Source organism: Chiloscyllium plagiosum, chromosome 30, assembly GCF_004010195.1.
Source record: "Chiloscyllium plagiosum isolate BGI_BamShark_2017 chromosome 30, ASM401019v2, whole genome shotgun sequence".
Taxonomy (NCBI): domain Eukaryota; kingdom Metazoa; phylum Chordata; class Chondrichthyes; order Orectolobiformes; family Hemiscylliidae; genus Chiloscyllium; species Chiloscyllium plagiosum.
Window position 1 is genome coordinate 17,636,472 of NC_057739.1, and position 17,979 is coordinate 17,654,450.

General features: G+C 40.1%; 1 protein-coding gene across 11 annotated transcripts in view; it reads left to right on the top strand.

Annotated features, from left to right (window-relative positions):
* Positions 1–17,979, top strand: part of tncb (tenascin Cb) — a 330,609-nt gene that overhangs the window by 30,540 nt on the left and 282,090 nt on the right. For all 11 annotated transcript variants that reach the window (XM_043719951.1, XM_043719942.1, XM_043719940.1 and 8 more), the window contains one exon: positions 6,760–6,813. The gene's annotated coding sequence lies outside the window, so the exon portion shown is untranslated. The remainder of the gene's footprint in view (positions 1–6,759; positions 6,814–17,979) is intronic.

Sequence of the window (17,979 nt, forward strand, 5' to 3'; positions counted from 1 at the left end):
GCCAGTTCTGTATCCAAATGGCTAGTTCTCCATGTATTCCATGAGATCGAACCATACCATTCAGTCTCCCATGGGGAACCTCATCGAACGCCTTACTGAAGTCCATATAGATCACATCTACTGCTCTGCCCTCATCAATCTTCTTTGTTACTTCTTCAAAAAACTCAATCAAGTTTGTGAGACATGATTTCTCACGCACAAAGCCATGTTGACTATCCCGATTTAGTCCTTGCCTTTCCAAATACATGTACATTCTGTCCCTCAGGATTCCCTCCAACAACTTGCCACTGAGGTCAGGCTCACCGGTTTATAGTTACCCGGCTTGTCTTTACCACTCTTCTTAAACAGTGGCACCACCAGTCTTCCAGCACCTCACCTGTGACTATTGATGATACAAATATCTCAATAAGAGGCCCAGCAATCACTTCTCTAGCTTCCCACAAATTTCTTGGGTACACCTGATCAGGTCCTGGGGATTTATCCATCTTTAACCATTTCAAGACATCCAGCACTTCCTCCTCTGTAATCTGGACATTTTGCAAGATGTCACCATCTATTTCGCTACAGTCTATATCTTTCATATGCTTTTCCACAGTAAATGCTGATGCAAAATATTCATTTAGTATCTCCCCCATTTTCTGAGGCTCCACTCTATAGTGACAATCTCTTCCAAGAAATTAAAACGTTGGACTTATATATTATAAAATACTTTCAATGTGCCAACCCTAACAGAAATAACATGGAAATTCTAATACAAGCCAACAAATTTTCTGTGAATGAATCTGGATTTTAATCCCAGTTGTACAATGTGCACAAGGAAAAAACATTAACAACATTATCTATATTACACAAAAATGGTTCATCTCTGTCACACGCAAATGATTTAATTTACAAGTCTAGAGCTGTGTTTCAGGTTCTAGTTCTGTAGAAATGAGCACACTCTGCAGTGTAATAAAGGCAAAGTTGCCATAGTTCTAGCAGACCATAAGGTTGCTCTCATCAGAGAGAGATGACCAGTGGTGGTTTAAACTAACAGTCACCGTGTCTCAGGAGAGAAGAGAGTTTAAGAAGGAGAGTCCTTCATGGTAACCTCAACTGGTGTAGGAATTGAATCCATCCTGTTGGTATCACTCCATATTGCAAGCCAACAATCATGATACAGTGCAGTAGGAGTACTGTGGAGTGGTGTTTCAGCGAAGATGATGCCATGCCTCCAGCTCAGTTGCTCAAAAAGGATGCTTTCTTCAGCAATGGTATTGCAGAAACATTGGAAGAACATTGTTTTGGAATTTATTTTAGGATTGGAAATGATCACAGTTGAATATTTTGTTTGCTTGGATGGTATTTCTCCACCCATTATTTTAAAGGATGAGCTAATTTCAAATTGTAGCAAGCCATGCAATGGTGGTATATTGGTAAGGATAACTGCCTTCCAAGCAGTTGACCCAGGTTTGAATCCTGGCCATGCAGTGTTACAGTTTCTGATCCAACTTTGAAAGGAAAGCCATGGAGATTTAGCGAGAATGTGGATGTTTCATTCTGTGATAAAATGGATCTATCAGATTGCTCCATCACTAGAGTATGTTAAGCATAGTTCTCATCTATGAATACCTCTGACACAAATTCCTACATTCAGAACCGAGTATGCCTGCTCTGACAGTTCATTCTGAACTTTGATTGTGAACTTTCAGCAGATTCTTCAAACAAATTGTGGTTCCTTGCTTCAATTTCTATGTTTTTGCTTTAAATTTCTATTGATGCAGGTGCTGTCCTCTAGTGGAGGCCATTAAAAATATGGATCCAATCATGGATTTTTGGACATAATACGTGAATAATACTGAATAATATTTTTTCAATGGGAATATTCCGAGATGGCGACTACTACATTTGTCTTGATACTGTCGTTTGATAAAGGCAATTATTTGTATGCTTTTTGTCAATCATTTTGAACTCAGGAAATTGAGCACGTGTGAATCTTTGAAGGAGTCGAGAAGTGGACTTGTTTCATTTTTAGAAATAAAAGTAATTCATTTATAGAATTTCACACCAAAATAAGATTATCTCTCAATAACTGATTACCAATGACTTTTTGTTTCACTTTCAATACCAAATAAAGTCAATTTACTCATAATTTTTATTACCAAGGTTGCAAATAGTAAAATGAAAGGCATAAATCAATAAGTGATGAATGAATTTGTTGGGTCAAAATCCTACAACTCCCTCCCTAACAGGTGTCCCAACAGCAATTGGATTTCAGGAACCAAAAGAGAAAATGCTGGAAATTCTCAGTAGGTCTGGCAGCATCTGGCAGGAGAGAAAAGAGCCGACATTTCGAGTCTAACTGACCCTTTCTCTCCTTACAGATGCTGCCAGACCTGCTGAGATTTTCCAGCATTTTCTCTTTTGGTTTCAGATTCCAGCATCCGCAGTAATTTGCTTTTATTGGATTGCAGGGTTCCACAAAGCAATTCACCAGTTCTTTCTTAAGAGACAACTAATGATGGGGAATAAATGCTGTCTCAGATAGTGATGCCCACTTACCCTAAATATTTTTTTAAAACATGATAATGATTATGTGATTGTCAGGTTTTGATTTGAAATTGAAGCTGGAAAGAAAGTCTGAGGAAGGGAAAATATTGATCTGCTTTAAGATTCTGGGGAGAGGACTGTGTACAGCAAAGGAAAATGTTTGACACACCTTGGCTTCAATTCCTCAGGAAAATCGATGAGTGTACAGGAAGTTGGATTGTGACCAGTTTATAACATGGCAAAGTTCAGAGGCGTACTTACCATAGCAGTCACAATAAAATACAAAAAGGATAGAGTATATTACTTTGAGAAAGAAAAGGTGGAACTGGAAGCTTATCTTTTTTATGTATACAGTTTAATAAGTTAAACATGGGCCTTGTATATACTAGTTATTGGTTTATAAATTAATAGTTTTCAGCAGTCTTTGAATACTCCTATGAAGTGAAGAAAAGGCCTATGTGGTGCCTTTATTTATAAATGACAACTTGGATGTTCTGGGCAGTTAGTTTCACAGAATCAGAGCATTGTCAAGATGGAGAAGGAGAACATTCAACCCATCTTTCCACACATTCGTTCACAGAATGTTCTTAGATGAACAGGTTAGAGTTGTGCTGTTGGATGACTTGGAAAGTACAGTGATTATTTAGGAAACCCACAGAACTTTGGAAATACACATGTTGTCTCACCAAATTGGCTGCTTTTTTGAAAATGTTGTGAAGAGGACTGATCATGGTAGCCTGGTAGATGTCAACTCTCCTTTGATAAAGTGCTGCACAAGATGCTGTTAAACAAAGTGTGTTAATCTCTCTGTATCCATTCTATTGTATCAATTTAATATTTACACTTTCTTGATTTTAAATCTAAAATTATTTATCATGATCAAATTGTTCCCAAGATATCCAAGCTGAGTCTAAGAAATTGGGTGCTTTCAAAGTGAATACATTATTGAGGAATAATGAAAGGACTGGTGATCTTCTAAACCAATTGAACAACAATACAATATCAGATGGATCCCTTGAGACCAAAGGAGCTAATATACTGAAGAACCCTCAAAATAATATGAAAACATTAGAGCATGAGTCAGATAAAACAATTTGAGAGTAAAGTAGAAAATAACATCTATATCTTTATGTTGAGTTCAAACAATAAGCTCCAGTAATGAAAAGCATAGTCACAATGACATTGATGCTTCAGTTGTGTCATGTTCATGCTGCTGATCATTGATAAGTTCAGGACCTCATAGATAATGAATAATTTCTGAATTCACATCACCTTCCATTCAGAAAGCATAAATATTGGAATGATATGATAGCATGAATGCAGAATGTTCTTTGTTTATTTAAATGCATTTTGGATAGCACTTTATTGAAGGTAATTCAAGTGCACAACATCGACCATGATGTACCAATACTTTCCAACATTTTTAAGAAGCAACCAGTCTGGTAAGACAGCACCTGTATTTCCAAATATTCTATGGGATTACAAAATAAACATTACACTTTCCAAGTAACCCCACACCACGTCTCCAATCATTCATCTACGAACTGATGTGCAGACATGATGGGCTGAAAGGCCTCCATCTATAGAGTGATAGAAATGTACAGCACGGAAACAACCCATTCAGTCCAACTCGTCCATGCCAATCAAATATCCTAAATTAATCTAGTCCCATTTGGTGGCACTTGGCCCATATCCCTCTAAACATCTCCTACTCTAATACCCATCCAAGTACCTTTTAAATGTTGTAATTTGTATCTGCCTCCACCACTTCCTCTGGCAGCTCATTCCATACACATACCATCCTTTGCATGAAAATGTTGCCCTTTAGATCCTTTTATATACAGTTATAGAGTTATAGAGACGTACAGCATACAAAGTGACACTTCAGACCAACTCGTCCATGCCGACAAGATATCCCAATCTAATGTAGTCCCATTTGCCAGCACTTGGCCCATGTTAGAAACAAAATTCAATAAAATTTAGACAAGACCACCAAAGCTGGAAACAAGACAATTTATTCTACGATCTTGCAAGAAAGGACCCCAATTGCAGAGAGCAATTGAAGTAAATTAGAACTTAGGTTAGTGTACAGTTATACCCTTTGAGCTGTGTGAGGTCATCTCTCCAGACTCCTAATTGCCCAATTTCTCTTACTGTGCCAGACCACTGCCCAGCTGTGCTCCACCCTTATTATTTCCCCCTTCCCCAGGTTGGCAACCTTCCTTTCTGTAAGGGCTGACACATTCATTTATTTTGTCGACAGTACATCTAGATCTGGTTTAACATTTTGTATCATTTCTGCTGGTACATTCCTCGGACATTTCATTAACTTGTATCATTTTGTATAGCTCAAGCATTTCGGCTATCTCAGCTTTTTGCTGAAAGCATAATTTTACAAAAAGAACTTTTTGTTATAGTAATTACACACCAAAGTTAGTATTTAATTAACCACAATTATACACTGAAAAGTCCCTAAATACCTGCAGGGTTAATAGTTCCCTTGCTGTACCCCTTTTCTGTATGCTTTTTCTATATCTGCAAAAACAACACTTTACCCCATTTCTAACAGCCCATATCCCTCTAAATCCTTCCTATTCATATACCCATCCAAATGCCTTTTAAATGTTGCAATTGTACCAGGCTCCACCACTTCCTCTGGCAGCTCATTCCATACATGCTCCACCCTCTGTGTGGAAAAAGTTGCCTCTTAGGTCTCTTTTATATCTTTACCCTCTCACCCTAAACCTATGCCCTCTGGTCCTGGAAGCCCCCATCCCAGGGAATAGACTTTCTCTGTTTATCTGATCCATGCCCCTCATGATTTTATAAACCTCTATAAAGTCACCTCCTCAGCTTCTGATGCTCCAGGGAAAACAGCCCCAGCCTGTTCAGCCTCTCCCTATAGCTCAAATCCTCCAACCCTGGCAGCATCTTTGTAAATCTTTTCTGGCTTATCCTTATCACCTTTCTTAAATAATGGTACCACGTTTGCCAACCTCCAGTCTTCTATCACCTCATCTGTGACTATCAATGATACAAATATCTTCCACTTTTCAACCTAATTCTATGCCCTCTAGTTCTGGACTCCCCCGGCCCAGGGAAAAGACCTTGTCTATTTACCCTATCCATGTCCACTTTGTCAATTCTGTGATTCTGCTAAACTAACTGGCCTTAAACTTACAGATTGTCACTTGCTCCCTTTAAATAGAAGAAACCACATTTCATTGGAGTATTCAATGACAGCTGCAAACTGATTAACTACTGGTTAAGTTGTGAACTAATAGTTGGTATCTATAAAGCCTACATGGAGAGCCCACATTTCCCTCTGGAGAATATCCTGCTGCTCAGTAGGCGTGAATCATTCAGCATCTTGACTGCACCTCAGGAATCTACAGAGCCTTTTAAAGTCCCTTTGCAGTCTTTGAGCTTGACTTGATTTTGTTACATAAATTATGTAACAATCCCTGTATCCATTGATCTCTTGCAAGATATTATACAAAATATTGTCCTCAAATGACCTGTGCCTCTCCATTTTTGTTGGTGTACTGTTTTACTTAAAGTTGATAAATTGAACCAAGCAGAAGTCACTTTATCAACAATGTTGGTTTAACTTTACATGTTACAGGACAGGAGTAAGTTCACAAGTATTACTTTTTTGAGGAGGAAATCAAGCACCAAGCAACTTGTAATTGCCAATGATCGAATTGAAGTAAACCCTGGTGTTGGTCTCAGTGGTTAAAGAATATGATATGGGGGAGCAAGATCTTTTATGAAAATCATTAAGAGTGAAGTTAAGGCAGATGAATGAACTTTTAAAGTCAGTCAGCAATTGTGCTATCAAATCTAAACATACATTTCTGGATAACAATAAGCAGAGAATGCTGTAAGTAAAATAATCCGCACCTAAATTGAAATTAATTTCATTGAGTTTGACAGTTTCAGCTAAAATCTGGGCTGATCTAATCTGCAGTTGCAGTACGCGACTCTCAATTCATTTCTTGATGTTTTAATACAATATGGTACACATTATGTCTGACCAGTGAAAGACAAATAACTCTTTCAAATGGTGATGACAAAGTGCTTCTCTTACTGGAGCATATGGGCAGAATTAGAAACTGTGTTCAATTCAGACTACTTGAGATGTGATACAGTCTAAACGACAGCCTTTCCTCTCAGCTCAGTGAACTGGAAATCTAACAATAAGCATTTTTTTTTGCTATTTGCTTTTAGGTAAACTTCTAAACATCGTGGCTCCTCTCTTTCGCCTTGGGCCCCAAACAGCAGGTAAGCATTGAATTTCTAATCCTGCTCATCCCATAACTGTTGGCTCCGATTAGTCTCCATGGGTGGGGAGCAGTTTCACTGGATAGATTTATTTTTCACCGTGCCACGTCACTGAGGTTGCCTTGTTTTAAGTGTAAGTAATAAAGCAATGCATGGCTGCAAATCCTGAATACCATTTCTGAATAAAAAGCAAGGAAATAAAAAACAAATCGTGTGGCTTAATTTTCCGCCCTTTTATCCTCCCCCGCAAACTTTCCACATGCTACACCAGACTAGCTTTCTGTTTTTGAAGGTGATGCTGCCCTTGGGGAAATATATTGGATCCCAATGGCTTAGTGAATAAATGGATTGGTTAGATCAAACTTAGATAGATACTTGTGCACCCACTCACCAGAACATCCCCAGTTTGGTCAGAGCCTTGCTTGGTTAAGCAATCTCAACTGGGACAGTAATAACAGGGCTGCCAGCACTTATCCCAGCACCCCAACTGGTGGACAGTCAAACTGATTATTCATTTACCTGTAATAGAAAGTGTGCAATTGGGGAAATTTGAACAACTATAGAATCAATGTGCTATGACACTCCCCTTACTCACTAGTAAGGCTTGCACATGGACAATCACTAATGAGACAAGGTCACAGCAATGGCTGATGGTGCTTACGCTCAGTTGGGAACAGACTCATTTTTCAGTTAGAAGATTGCTGGTTCAATGTCTCTTTCAGAGCCCTGTGTACAGAATTAGGCTGGCTCTCCAGTAAAATACTGAATAAGCAGCTTCATGTCTGGACAAAGAAGATGCCGCTATTCAAACAGCAAGAGAGTTCTCTTGATGTGCTGGCCAATACTTATCCTTTAAAAATAAAGGTGATGTGATGATTTTCTGTTTGCAGCTTTTGAGACCTGTGCAGCAATCAGCTGTCGCATCACGACATTAGGACAGTGTTTGTGTCATGAACACAGTTCGTGGCCTGTAAAGGTCTTTAGGGCATCCTGAAGTGATGAAAAGCACTTACATAAATACTTTAGTCCAGTTGGGGAGATGAGAGAAAATGAGTAACCCTGCGAGCAGGAAATTCAAGAAGTAAACAGTTACATGTGGGGAAAGAGCATTGAAACTCACTGTTATAAAAACACACTGATCTTTTCATGGGTTACTAACACATGAACAGTGAACTCACGATACTCATCTATTTATTTTCAATATTTCACCATCTCTAACATTAAATGCAAAGAGGAATTCTGAAATAATGCAGCAAGAACTTACATACTATTTATCTCACAGTCCACAGTGACATTTGTACATGAAACTATTGTAATGTTTAGCTGTCAGCCTGCAGCCATACCTGCGTACCCTCAAGAAAAGGCGTTGCCAAGATTAAAAACACATTGTAACACATGCTTATGGTTTAGTTTGAGTGGAATTTAAGAACTTGGCAGTCAGAGGCTTTTATGATACGTAATTATCGGATATTGATGAGGTGGCCTAAGGACATATGATTTCATTTGTTCAAAGTGTATACACTTGATTTCAGTTACCCTTTTGGATCCAGTTGACCTGAGTCTGTTTTTTATTTTCCTAGTAAATGGTTCCTATTATTAAGGTAACTGTTAAAATGGCAGACAGTCTGCTTCCTGACAACTGATCTAAGTATGTGCTACTATAGAAACGGACAGTCCCATAAAAGCAAACTTCCTACTCCGCCACACACAATCCTAATGAAGCACATGATTGCTGTGGTTGTAAAACATTTGCTTTATTGAGCTCAACAATGAAAGTGAAATAAAATGCAAGATGTTAATAAATATGTCCAGTTTCCAAGCATTTAATTCTGTCCTTATATATTTAATCCTTTTTAATTGTTGTGGTAACTAAATATCATGCCAGATATCGCGAACTTATCAGACAAAATGCAATCAGGCTATTTTGTTTATTAGCAGACAGATTAAACTCCCACCTTCTGATGAAATTATTGATTAACAAATGTTTCAGAAATGTCTTTTAAAATATATGTTTAAAAATACACAAAATTACATAGTGCTCCTGTTTATCATGTGTGGGAATTTCATAGAATAGGCAATGAAACAGAAGTGCACAGATGATTCTCAGCAGTTTGTCAGATGTAGCAGGATGTATTAGAAAATGTGTGACTATCTATTTACTGCACATGAACAGGCCATTGCCTCGATAGCTGTATGGTGGTGTTGTCATCCGCATAATTCACTTCCAACCCCTCTTCACTTAATCATATACTTTTACCGAGAAAGCTACATTGATTAGTCTGTGAAATAACTCCACGAAGGCTGGTATCCAATCACCAAATTACCCTTTTACTTACACATGCATAGGACAAGACACTTACACAGCTAGCTCAGAGCCAGCTCTTAGAATGAGCAGAATTCCTAACAATTTGATTACATCTGTCAGCCAGGGGTCCCTGATTGTACTAGGTTAACTGCCTCAATCAGGGAACTCATATTCTATGAGGTCCACCTGGCTGACCTCATTATAGTCACTATAGTATGTACTTTGGATATTAACTGTCTTGAATTAGTTTTCTAATTAGGGCCAGAAACAGGAGGTTGGCTAACGTGGTGCCACTGTTTAAGAAAGGTGATAAGGACAAGCCAGTGAGCATGACGTCGGTGATGAGCAAGTTGTTGGAGGGAATCCTGAGGCACAGGATGTACATGTATTTGGAAAGGCAAGGACTGATTCGGGACAGTCAATATAGCTTTGTGTGTGGGGAATCATGTCTCACAAACTTGATTAAGTTTTTTGAAGAAGTAACAAAGAAGATTGATGAGGGCAGAGCAGTAGATGTGATCTATATGGACTTCTGTAAGGCGTTCACCAAGGTTCGTCATGGGAGACTGTTGAGCAAGGTTAGATGTCACGGAATACAGGGAGAACTCCCCATTTGGATACAGACTGGCTCAAAGGTAGAAGACAGAGGGTGGTGGTGGAGGGCTGTTTTTCAGACTCTAAAGTAAAGTAATCTAATCTAATCTATTTGGAAAGGCAAGGACTGATTCGGGACAGTCAGTATGGCTTTGTGTGTGGGGAATCATGTCTCACAAACTTGATTAAGTTTTTTTGAAGAAGTAACGAAGAAGATTGATGAGGGCAGAGCAGTAGATGTGATCTAAATGGACTTCTGTAAGGCGTTCACCAAGGTTCTTCATGGGAGACTGGTGAGCAAGGTTAGATGTCACGGAATACAGGGAGAACTCCCCATTTGGATACAGACTGGCTCAAAGGTAGAAGACAGAGGGTGGTGGTGGAGGGCTGTTTTTCAGACTGGAGGCCTGTGATCAGTGGAGTGCCACAAGGATCAGTGCTGGGTCCACTACTTTTCATCATTTATATAAATGATTTGGATGTGAGCATAAGAGGTATAGTTAGTAAGTTAGTTTGTTGATGACACCATAATTGGAGGTGTAGTGGACAGCGAAGAAGGTTACCTCAGATTACAATGGGATCTTGGTCAGATGGTCCAATGGGCTGAGAAGTGGCAGATGGAGTTTAATTTAGATAAATGCAAGGTGCTGCATTATGGGAAAGCAATTCTTAGCAGGACTGATACACTTAATGGTAAGGTCCTAGGGACTGTTGCAGAACAAAGAGACCTTGGAGTGCAGGTTCATAGCTCCTTGAAATTGGAGTCGCAGGTAGGTAGGATAGTGAAGAAGGCGTCTGGTATGCTTTCCTTTATTGGTCAGAGCATTGAGTATAGGAGTTGGGAGGTCATGTTGCGGATGTACAGGACATTAGTTAGGCCACTGTTGGAATGTTGCGTGCAATTCTGGTCTCCTTCCTATCAGAAAGATGTTATGAAAGTTGAAAGGGTCCAGAAACAATTTACAAGAATGTTGCCAGGGTTGGAGGATTTGAGCTATGGGGAGAGGTTGAATAAGTTAGGGCTGATTTCCCTGGAACGTCGGAGGCTGAGGGGTGACCTTACAGAGGTTTACAAAATCTTAGGATAGGATAAATAGACAAAGTCTTTTACCTGGGGTCAGGGTGTCTAGAACTAGAGGGCATAGGTTTAGGGTGAGAGTGGAAAGATATAAAAGAGACCTAAGAGGCAACATTTTCACTCAGAGAGTGGTACATGTATGGAATGAGCTGTCAGAGGAAGTGGTGGAGGCTGGTACAATTGTAACATTTAAAAGACATCTGGATGGATATTTGAATAGGAAGGGTTTGGAGGGATATGGGCCAGGTGCTGCCAGGTGGGACTAGATTGGGTTGGGATATCTGGTCGACGAAGACGAGTTGGACTGAAGGGTCTGTTCCCATACTGTACATCTCTCTGATTCTATGGCTCTATGAATAAGGAAATCTGATCAATCCCACACGCATTAGATTTTAATAATGTATTTGCCTATTCACCTAAATGGGACTTGAAAGTGCAGCTCAGTCTGCTGTCATCATACATTCCAACAAAGTCGCAAGAGTTCGAAGCCAGAACTCATTTCTCCTTATCTGTTCCCATTCACGCTCAGGCTTGCTGTCCTTCTTCCAGCTGAGATTCTATTGATGGATTTCAAAATGTATTATTATCATTCTGGGATACCTGTCAGTTTGTAAGATGTTTAATGAAATTAAATGCACCAAATGTTGTTTCATTGATCAATGTAAAGCCATTTCTAAAAGTGATTGAATTGATCAATAGACTCATAGAACTTTATTTTGTGTCATCTCAACACAAATACTGAAGACTGCCCGTGACAAATACCCAGTAAGTTGGCATGGAAGATATAAGCACAAAGACTGCTCATCGGCATAAGTTGGCACAAAAGGCTATAAATGACCATGCCGTTTGTTAGGAGACAATAAGTTGGCATGGAACTTATAAGAGTCAAGGGTTAGTGGGAAAACAGGAATTGTTGGCATGGAGATGGGGATATGAGGAGCCATGGTGTGGTTAGAGTGACACAGGTTGACATGCAGAGTCCACCTGCTATGGCAAAGGCCTCCAGGCGATCCATTTCTTCCTCTCCTGCTGTCCCAACCAGTACCCCTCCACCAATACACTCATTCAATTGGCAGGACTGATCCTCACACTCAACAACTTCTCATTCAAATTCTCCCACTTCCTTCAGACCAAAGGTGTAGCCATGGGCCCCCACATGGGCCCCAGTTATGCCTGCCTCTTAATTGGGTACGTGGAAGAGTCCATCTTCCACAGTTATACTGGCACCATACACACCTTTTCCTCCGTTACACTGATGACAGTATTTTCACTACCTTTTGCTCCCATGAGGAGGTTAAACAGTTCATCAACTTCACGAATACTTTCCACCCTGACCTTAAGTTCACCTGGACCATCTCAGACACCTCCCTCCCCTTCTTGGACCTCTCAGTCTCAATCTCTGGCAACCGACTCAATACGGACATCTATTTCAAACCCACCAATTTCCATAGCTACTTGGAGTACACCTCCTCCCATCTCCCCCCTGTAAAAGCACAATCTCCTACTCCCAATTGCTCTGCCTTTGCCATATCTGCTCCCAGGTGGAGCAATTCCACTCCCAGACATCCCATATGGCCTCCTATTGCAAGTACTGCAATTTCCCCTCCCACATGGTCAACAATGTTCTCCAGCACATCTATTCCACTCCCTGCACCTCTGCACTGGAACTTCACCCCTCCAACCATGACAAGAATACAACTCTCCTGCTCCTCACTTTCCACCCCACCAATCTCCACATACAGCACATTATCCTCCACCATTTCCACCACCTGAGATATATTTCCTTCCCCACCCCATCTGTGTTCTGCAGAAATAATTTCCTCCGTGATTCCCTTGTTATGTCCACAACCCCCACCAACCCACCCTTCATTCCTGGCACCTTCCCTGGCTGCTGCAAAAGGTGTAAAACCTGCACCCACCCCTACCCCATCACCTCCATCCAAGGCCACAAAGGATCCTTCCACATCCGGCAGAGATTTTCCTGCACCATCCAAATACTTCATCTACTGTGTCCGTTGCTCTCGATGTGGTCTCTACACTGGAGAGACAAGATGCCTACTCACAGAACATATCAGGGAACATTTCTGAGACACATGCATCAACAACCCCACTGTCCTATTGCCGATCACTTCAACTCCCCCTCCTACCCTGCCATGGACACACAAGTCCTAGACCTCCTCCACTGTCAAATCCAAGCCACCTGACGTCTGGAGGAAGAATGCCTCTTCTTCTGCCTTGGGAACCTCCAACCACATGGCATCAATGTCGACTTTACCAGTTTCCTAATCTGCCCACCCCCACCTCATCCCAGATCCAACTCTCCAACCCGTTACCGCCCTCTTGAACTGACCCACCTCTCCATATTCCTTCCCATCTATCCACGCCACCCTCTTCTCGGACCTATCACTATCACCCCCCCCCCCCCCCCCCCCCCTCCCCACCACCACCCACGCACCATTCCGCGGCTCACCTAGGGCGCAGGATCTCTCAGCCCCCTTTTACTCTCCCAATGAAGGTCTTATGCCTGAAATGTCAATTGTCCTGCTCTTTGGATGCTGCATGACCTGCTGTGCTTTTCCACCGCCACACTTTTCAACACAGAATTTGGGGGCCATTGTGTGTTGTGGTGTGAGGTGGAATGGATTTACATGGATGGGAAAGGAGGTGTATTGTGGCAGGGTGAGGTATTCTGAAAGGTTTCTAATCTTGTTCTTTTTTAGTGCTGGAACTAAAGAGCACTGAAGCCAGTTTTTCACAGAACCAGCCTCTACACATAGACCTGGGTGGTCCCAATTGGAGAGCCAATCTCACTCCCTCTGCCTGTACCCCATTCCCACACCAAAAGAGAAACATTTACTGGCATCCACAGCATGTTCACAAAAGTCAGGGTCATGGTAGAAATTTTCCCAACTCTGCACCCCCAAATCAGCAATGGAAAGTCATGTTCCAGTCTTTGAAAGAAACATTAGGATTGATGATCAATTACTTGATTGAAGATTTAAATGTTAATGTGCATTTTAATGAAGGAGAGGAGGAAGAAAGGCTTAGTGAGAGAGTTCTAGGCTTAGGGTGATATTTAATATTATTTTTTATATTTCCAGGATGTTGAGTGTTTCTAAATCCTATACTTGTGGTTATTTTATTGTGTGTTTTACATACAGTTCTATCGTATGGCATCTTCTATTCAACTAATAAGTGATATTTGCCTCTTGTCACACATTTCCTAGTGACAAAAGCTACCACGGTGCCAAAAAGCTTAATTTCCCACCAAGCACTGCTTGTAAATTAATTGCATTCTGTGATTATTCACAATCCAAAGGTATTAATGAGTGTTGCAATAATGTTTGAACCAGAACCAGAAAAATAGTCAACTGAACTGTTTTAAGTTGGCAATTATTATTTATGAAGATGAATTCAGATTGATTTTTTATTCATAACCTGGATTTGCAAACTCACAAAGTTCATATTTGTGTAAGATCAACTCTGTCCGTCTTTTGAAGTAATATTGACAATCCAAACACTGCTCGCTACTCTGAATGGTTATGACAGGGACCTGCCAGCTGAGAATAGGTGAAAGGCCGCCTGTGCCATTTTTGGGAAGGTTCACTAAAATTAACTGCCAGTTAGGCATTAACCTGGGCAGCAAAGGACCTTTGTTGAGCTGAAGGACTCAGTGTCTGGCTGCTCTTCATTCTATGGAAACATGCCCCCACACCCATCTCCACGAGAAGCTGTGACTATTGCTGGAATTACACCCATCCAAAGCCCATGGTCACTGAGGGACTCAGGGCCACAGTTGTGTAATGCAGGAGAGGTTGCTCTCATTAGCCTCCCCCCATTCTAACTATCAAGTCCTTCAAACAAAAAAAATCCTTCCCCACAAGCAAACCCCTGTATCTTTACTTCTCGACCCACCTGCAGGTTACCTCAGTTGAATAAATTCAGCAAGCGGTGCCATGAAACCCCTAAGTGGGTATTTATTGCTGTGTGATAGATGATCATCCATGGTCTTTCCAACTACTAACCATGTTGGGGGAAAGGCAGGAAGGCAGCAGGGTTCTGATCCACCATCCTCCCATCTGAAAGACTGACACTTGACCTACAGGAGACAGCATTAAATTCCACCCTGATATCTGCCCACAGTGTTCATTAAGACCAGCTCACTTAATAAAATAAAAAACTTATTTTCTTAATAATTTAATCAACTTCCACTCAGTTCTCAGTATCATACCATGCTGGTTTTGTGCTGTAGATTGTAATTATTAAGATTTATTAATAGAAGACAGTAAAAGGCCTACAGCCCAAGAAGTAGGGCACAGAAACCATTCTAACTGGTTTTGTTCATTTCATCTCCATCACTTGAAGGTACTTGAATAATAAATTAGATTTATCTTCAAAGAGCTGCCCTTTAAGAGTGGCGTGATAAAACATATATGAGAAAGCAATAAATTTGCCAGCCAGAACGTGTCATATCGAATATCAAAGCTACTCTGGCTAGTACTGAATTCATGCTGTTCCATAACCTGCAGTATAGCCTATTTAACGCAATTACGGAGTAAGGATTCTTACATTAGTGACCAGTAATTTAATTCATACAAAACCTTCATGGAGTTGTAAGATCATCAGGCTATGGAGTTTAAAGAAATTTTCAAAGCAAAATGATTAAACATTTGATTGAGGGTCTTGAAAGTGTTTAGTTTAGGGCCAATAAAATTGTTTCCCCTAAGAATGGCATACGATAGAATGCATTTTATTGTTATGAAGTCTGTGGGCATTTTTATGGTGAACAATAACCTTGTGATTGCTGAGTTTTCATTTTGGCATTACTGTAGAAGACAAAATGTCATCTTGGAGAGAAAGAGTCATCTAGGCCTCCTCTAAGTGAAACCCAAAGCCTCCTCAGGGATATAGGCAAATCAAATCAGGCCATGTATAGGACATAAAAACTCTGGGCGAAGCAGTAATGTCAGAATCCTGTGGGAGAGAAATGATACCCCGTATTTCCCTGGGAAGGGAAACCACAGTCTCAGGGAATAGCTCCAGACATGGTCAAAAAGGAATCAACTAGCTTTATAGAAAAAAACGTGTTCCAATTAGAGGGAGCTGAAGAATATTCCTTTAAGTGGATGGTGTCTTCAGTGCAGACTGGTGAGCTGTTTGTCAAGAGCAGGGTTTGCTTTGCTACTTGTCCCAATTAAATACATCTCCTGTAGTGAGAGCCTAATTAAAATATTCAAATAAGGATCAGTTGTCAAGATCAGTAATAAAATTTTCTTAGTAATCAGTGTGTCACCGCTACTGCCTCAATCTGTCCACAAACCATTGATGATACCCGTCAAAAGACTATTAAATTATGACATAAAGTGATATATGCCTGCCCTCGTTTAAGGTGTTAGGATGTTGGCTGTTATTTTTGTCATGATTTATGAGCACATTGAATTTAAATGTGCTTGTAGTGACTATATAAAGATTTTAGAAAAATTAAGGGGCTCTGGCTAGAAGAAGAGAGACCAGACCGGGAGGAAATTTAGCCACAGAACAGACTGAAGAAGATATGATGGCAAGAATCTGTAACATCTTAACAGAGCTCATTCGTGGCCCGATTTTAAATCTGTGTAAGTAGGTGGGTTTTGGCTAGGTTACAGATTTTACCGGTTCGGTCCAGTGCAGTGTACCTGTGTCTCTTATTATAGACTGTACTTTTTAAGCAAGGCTGGCAGTGTTGCCCTGCCTTGCATATCTACCTGCAACTACCCCACGGTTCTACCTGTTCAATTAATGCCTCTGTACTTGTTCACTTACAGCTCTTTTCAGGCTGTGAGAGAGGATCAGTAATGTCAATTAGTCTTTGGCCCATTGGAGTCCTCAGTTAAGGACTTTGTTGCCTACATATATTTGGCAGCTTCTTTCAATGCACACCAAAGTAAATATTCCATATGAACATGGTTTGTACAGGTGCTTCTATATGTTGTGTAATGGGAACAATGTAAGGAGGTGTCTTTGAAAGAGAAACTTGAGTAAGAGGAGGTAGAGGTAAAAATTTGAAGGTTTTCACCCCAGCTTCTTAAGGCTCGTGTTTTAATTCTTTGGCAAATACAAAGCACTTTAGCTGAAGAGATTCTGCCTTTCTGTAGATTTAAGAATTTATTAAGTAATGTCATTCTGCTGTATCTAATGTATGTTTCCGATATCAATGAACTAGTGATTTTAGCTTCCTGTTGTCAGTGTATGGAAACTAATTTCACTTGCATTTGCTATGTGTGTATCAGGTGTATAATCTATTGAAAATCTAGCACAATGGTCCAAGTGCCTATGTCTGGCAGCTGCTCCCAGTCTACTTCTTGTAATATAAGTACATCATAAAAATGTTTTCTTTAAAGGTTTGAAAAGAACGAAACATTCAGTTTGTCTCTCTAGATATTACAATACAATTCCATTAAATTGTATTATTGCAGATGGTTTCAGTATAATCCTGGTTTGTCAGTCACTATACTGCTAACTTGGGACAACATCCTTTGTTATTACAATGCCCTAAACAAGTAGTCTAAATATCTGCAAGGCTTTGAATATCCAAGATGATTAATACTTCTATGTAATGGTATCCAGACTGTTTTTCAAGTGGTATTGATGAAATTACATCACACACAAAATCTGGACAAGAATTATCCCATTAAAGTGCACCATAAAAACTCAATAGGGAAAATGTTGCTCAGGGGCACTGTGAAAGAACACATGTCACTACTGCGATTTTCTATTACAATTATAACAAGGTACTTGAACAAATTGGTTGCATGTGTCTTTCTGAATACAATGCAGGTCATCAAAAAAAAATAAGGACCAAGTTGCATTCTAACTGTTGGCTGAGTAGCATTATTTTATTAATCTACTGTTAATTATCTATCAGTCATAAAGCTAAGGAGTGAGTTTGAAATAAGTATTAGTTGTAATAAACTTAATACTGTGAATATTAAGGAATGAGGAATGGTGCTGCTGTGATCAGTTTGTTGTTGATTCCTATTTCCTCGATCTATGTTAGGTCAGTAAAGTATTAATAAGATGGGAGTATGTAGTCATTCTGAAATGTTCCTGGATTCCTTTGAGAACAAGTGGAAACTATTGAGTCATTTTATTGTTAAAAGCACAGACTTCAACACAGCTTGAAAATGTTGAAAAACCCACAAGATCTGTT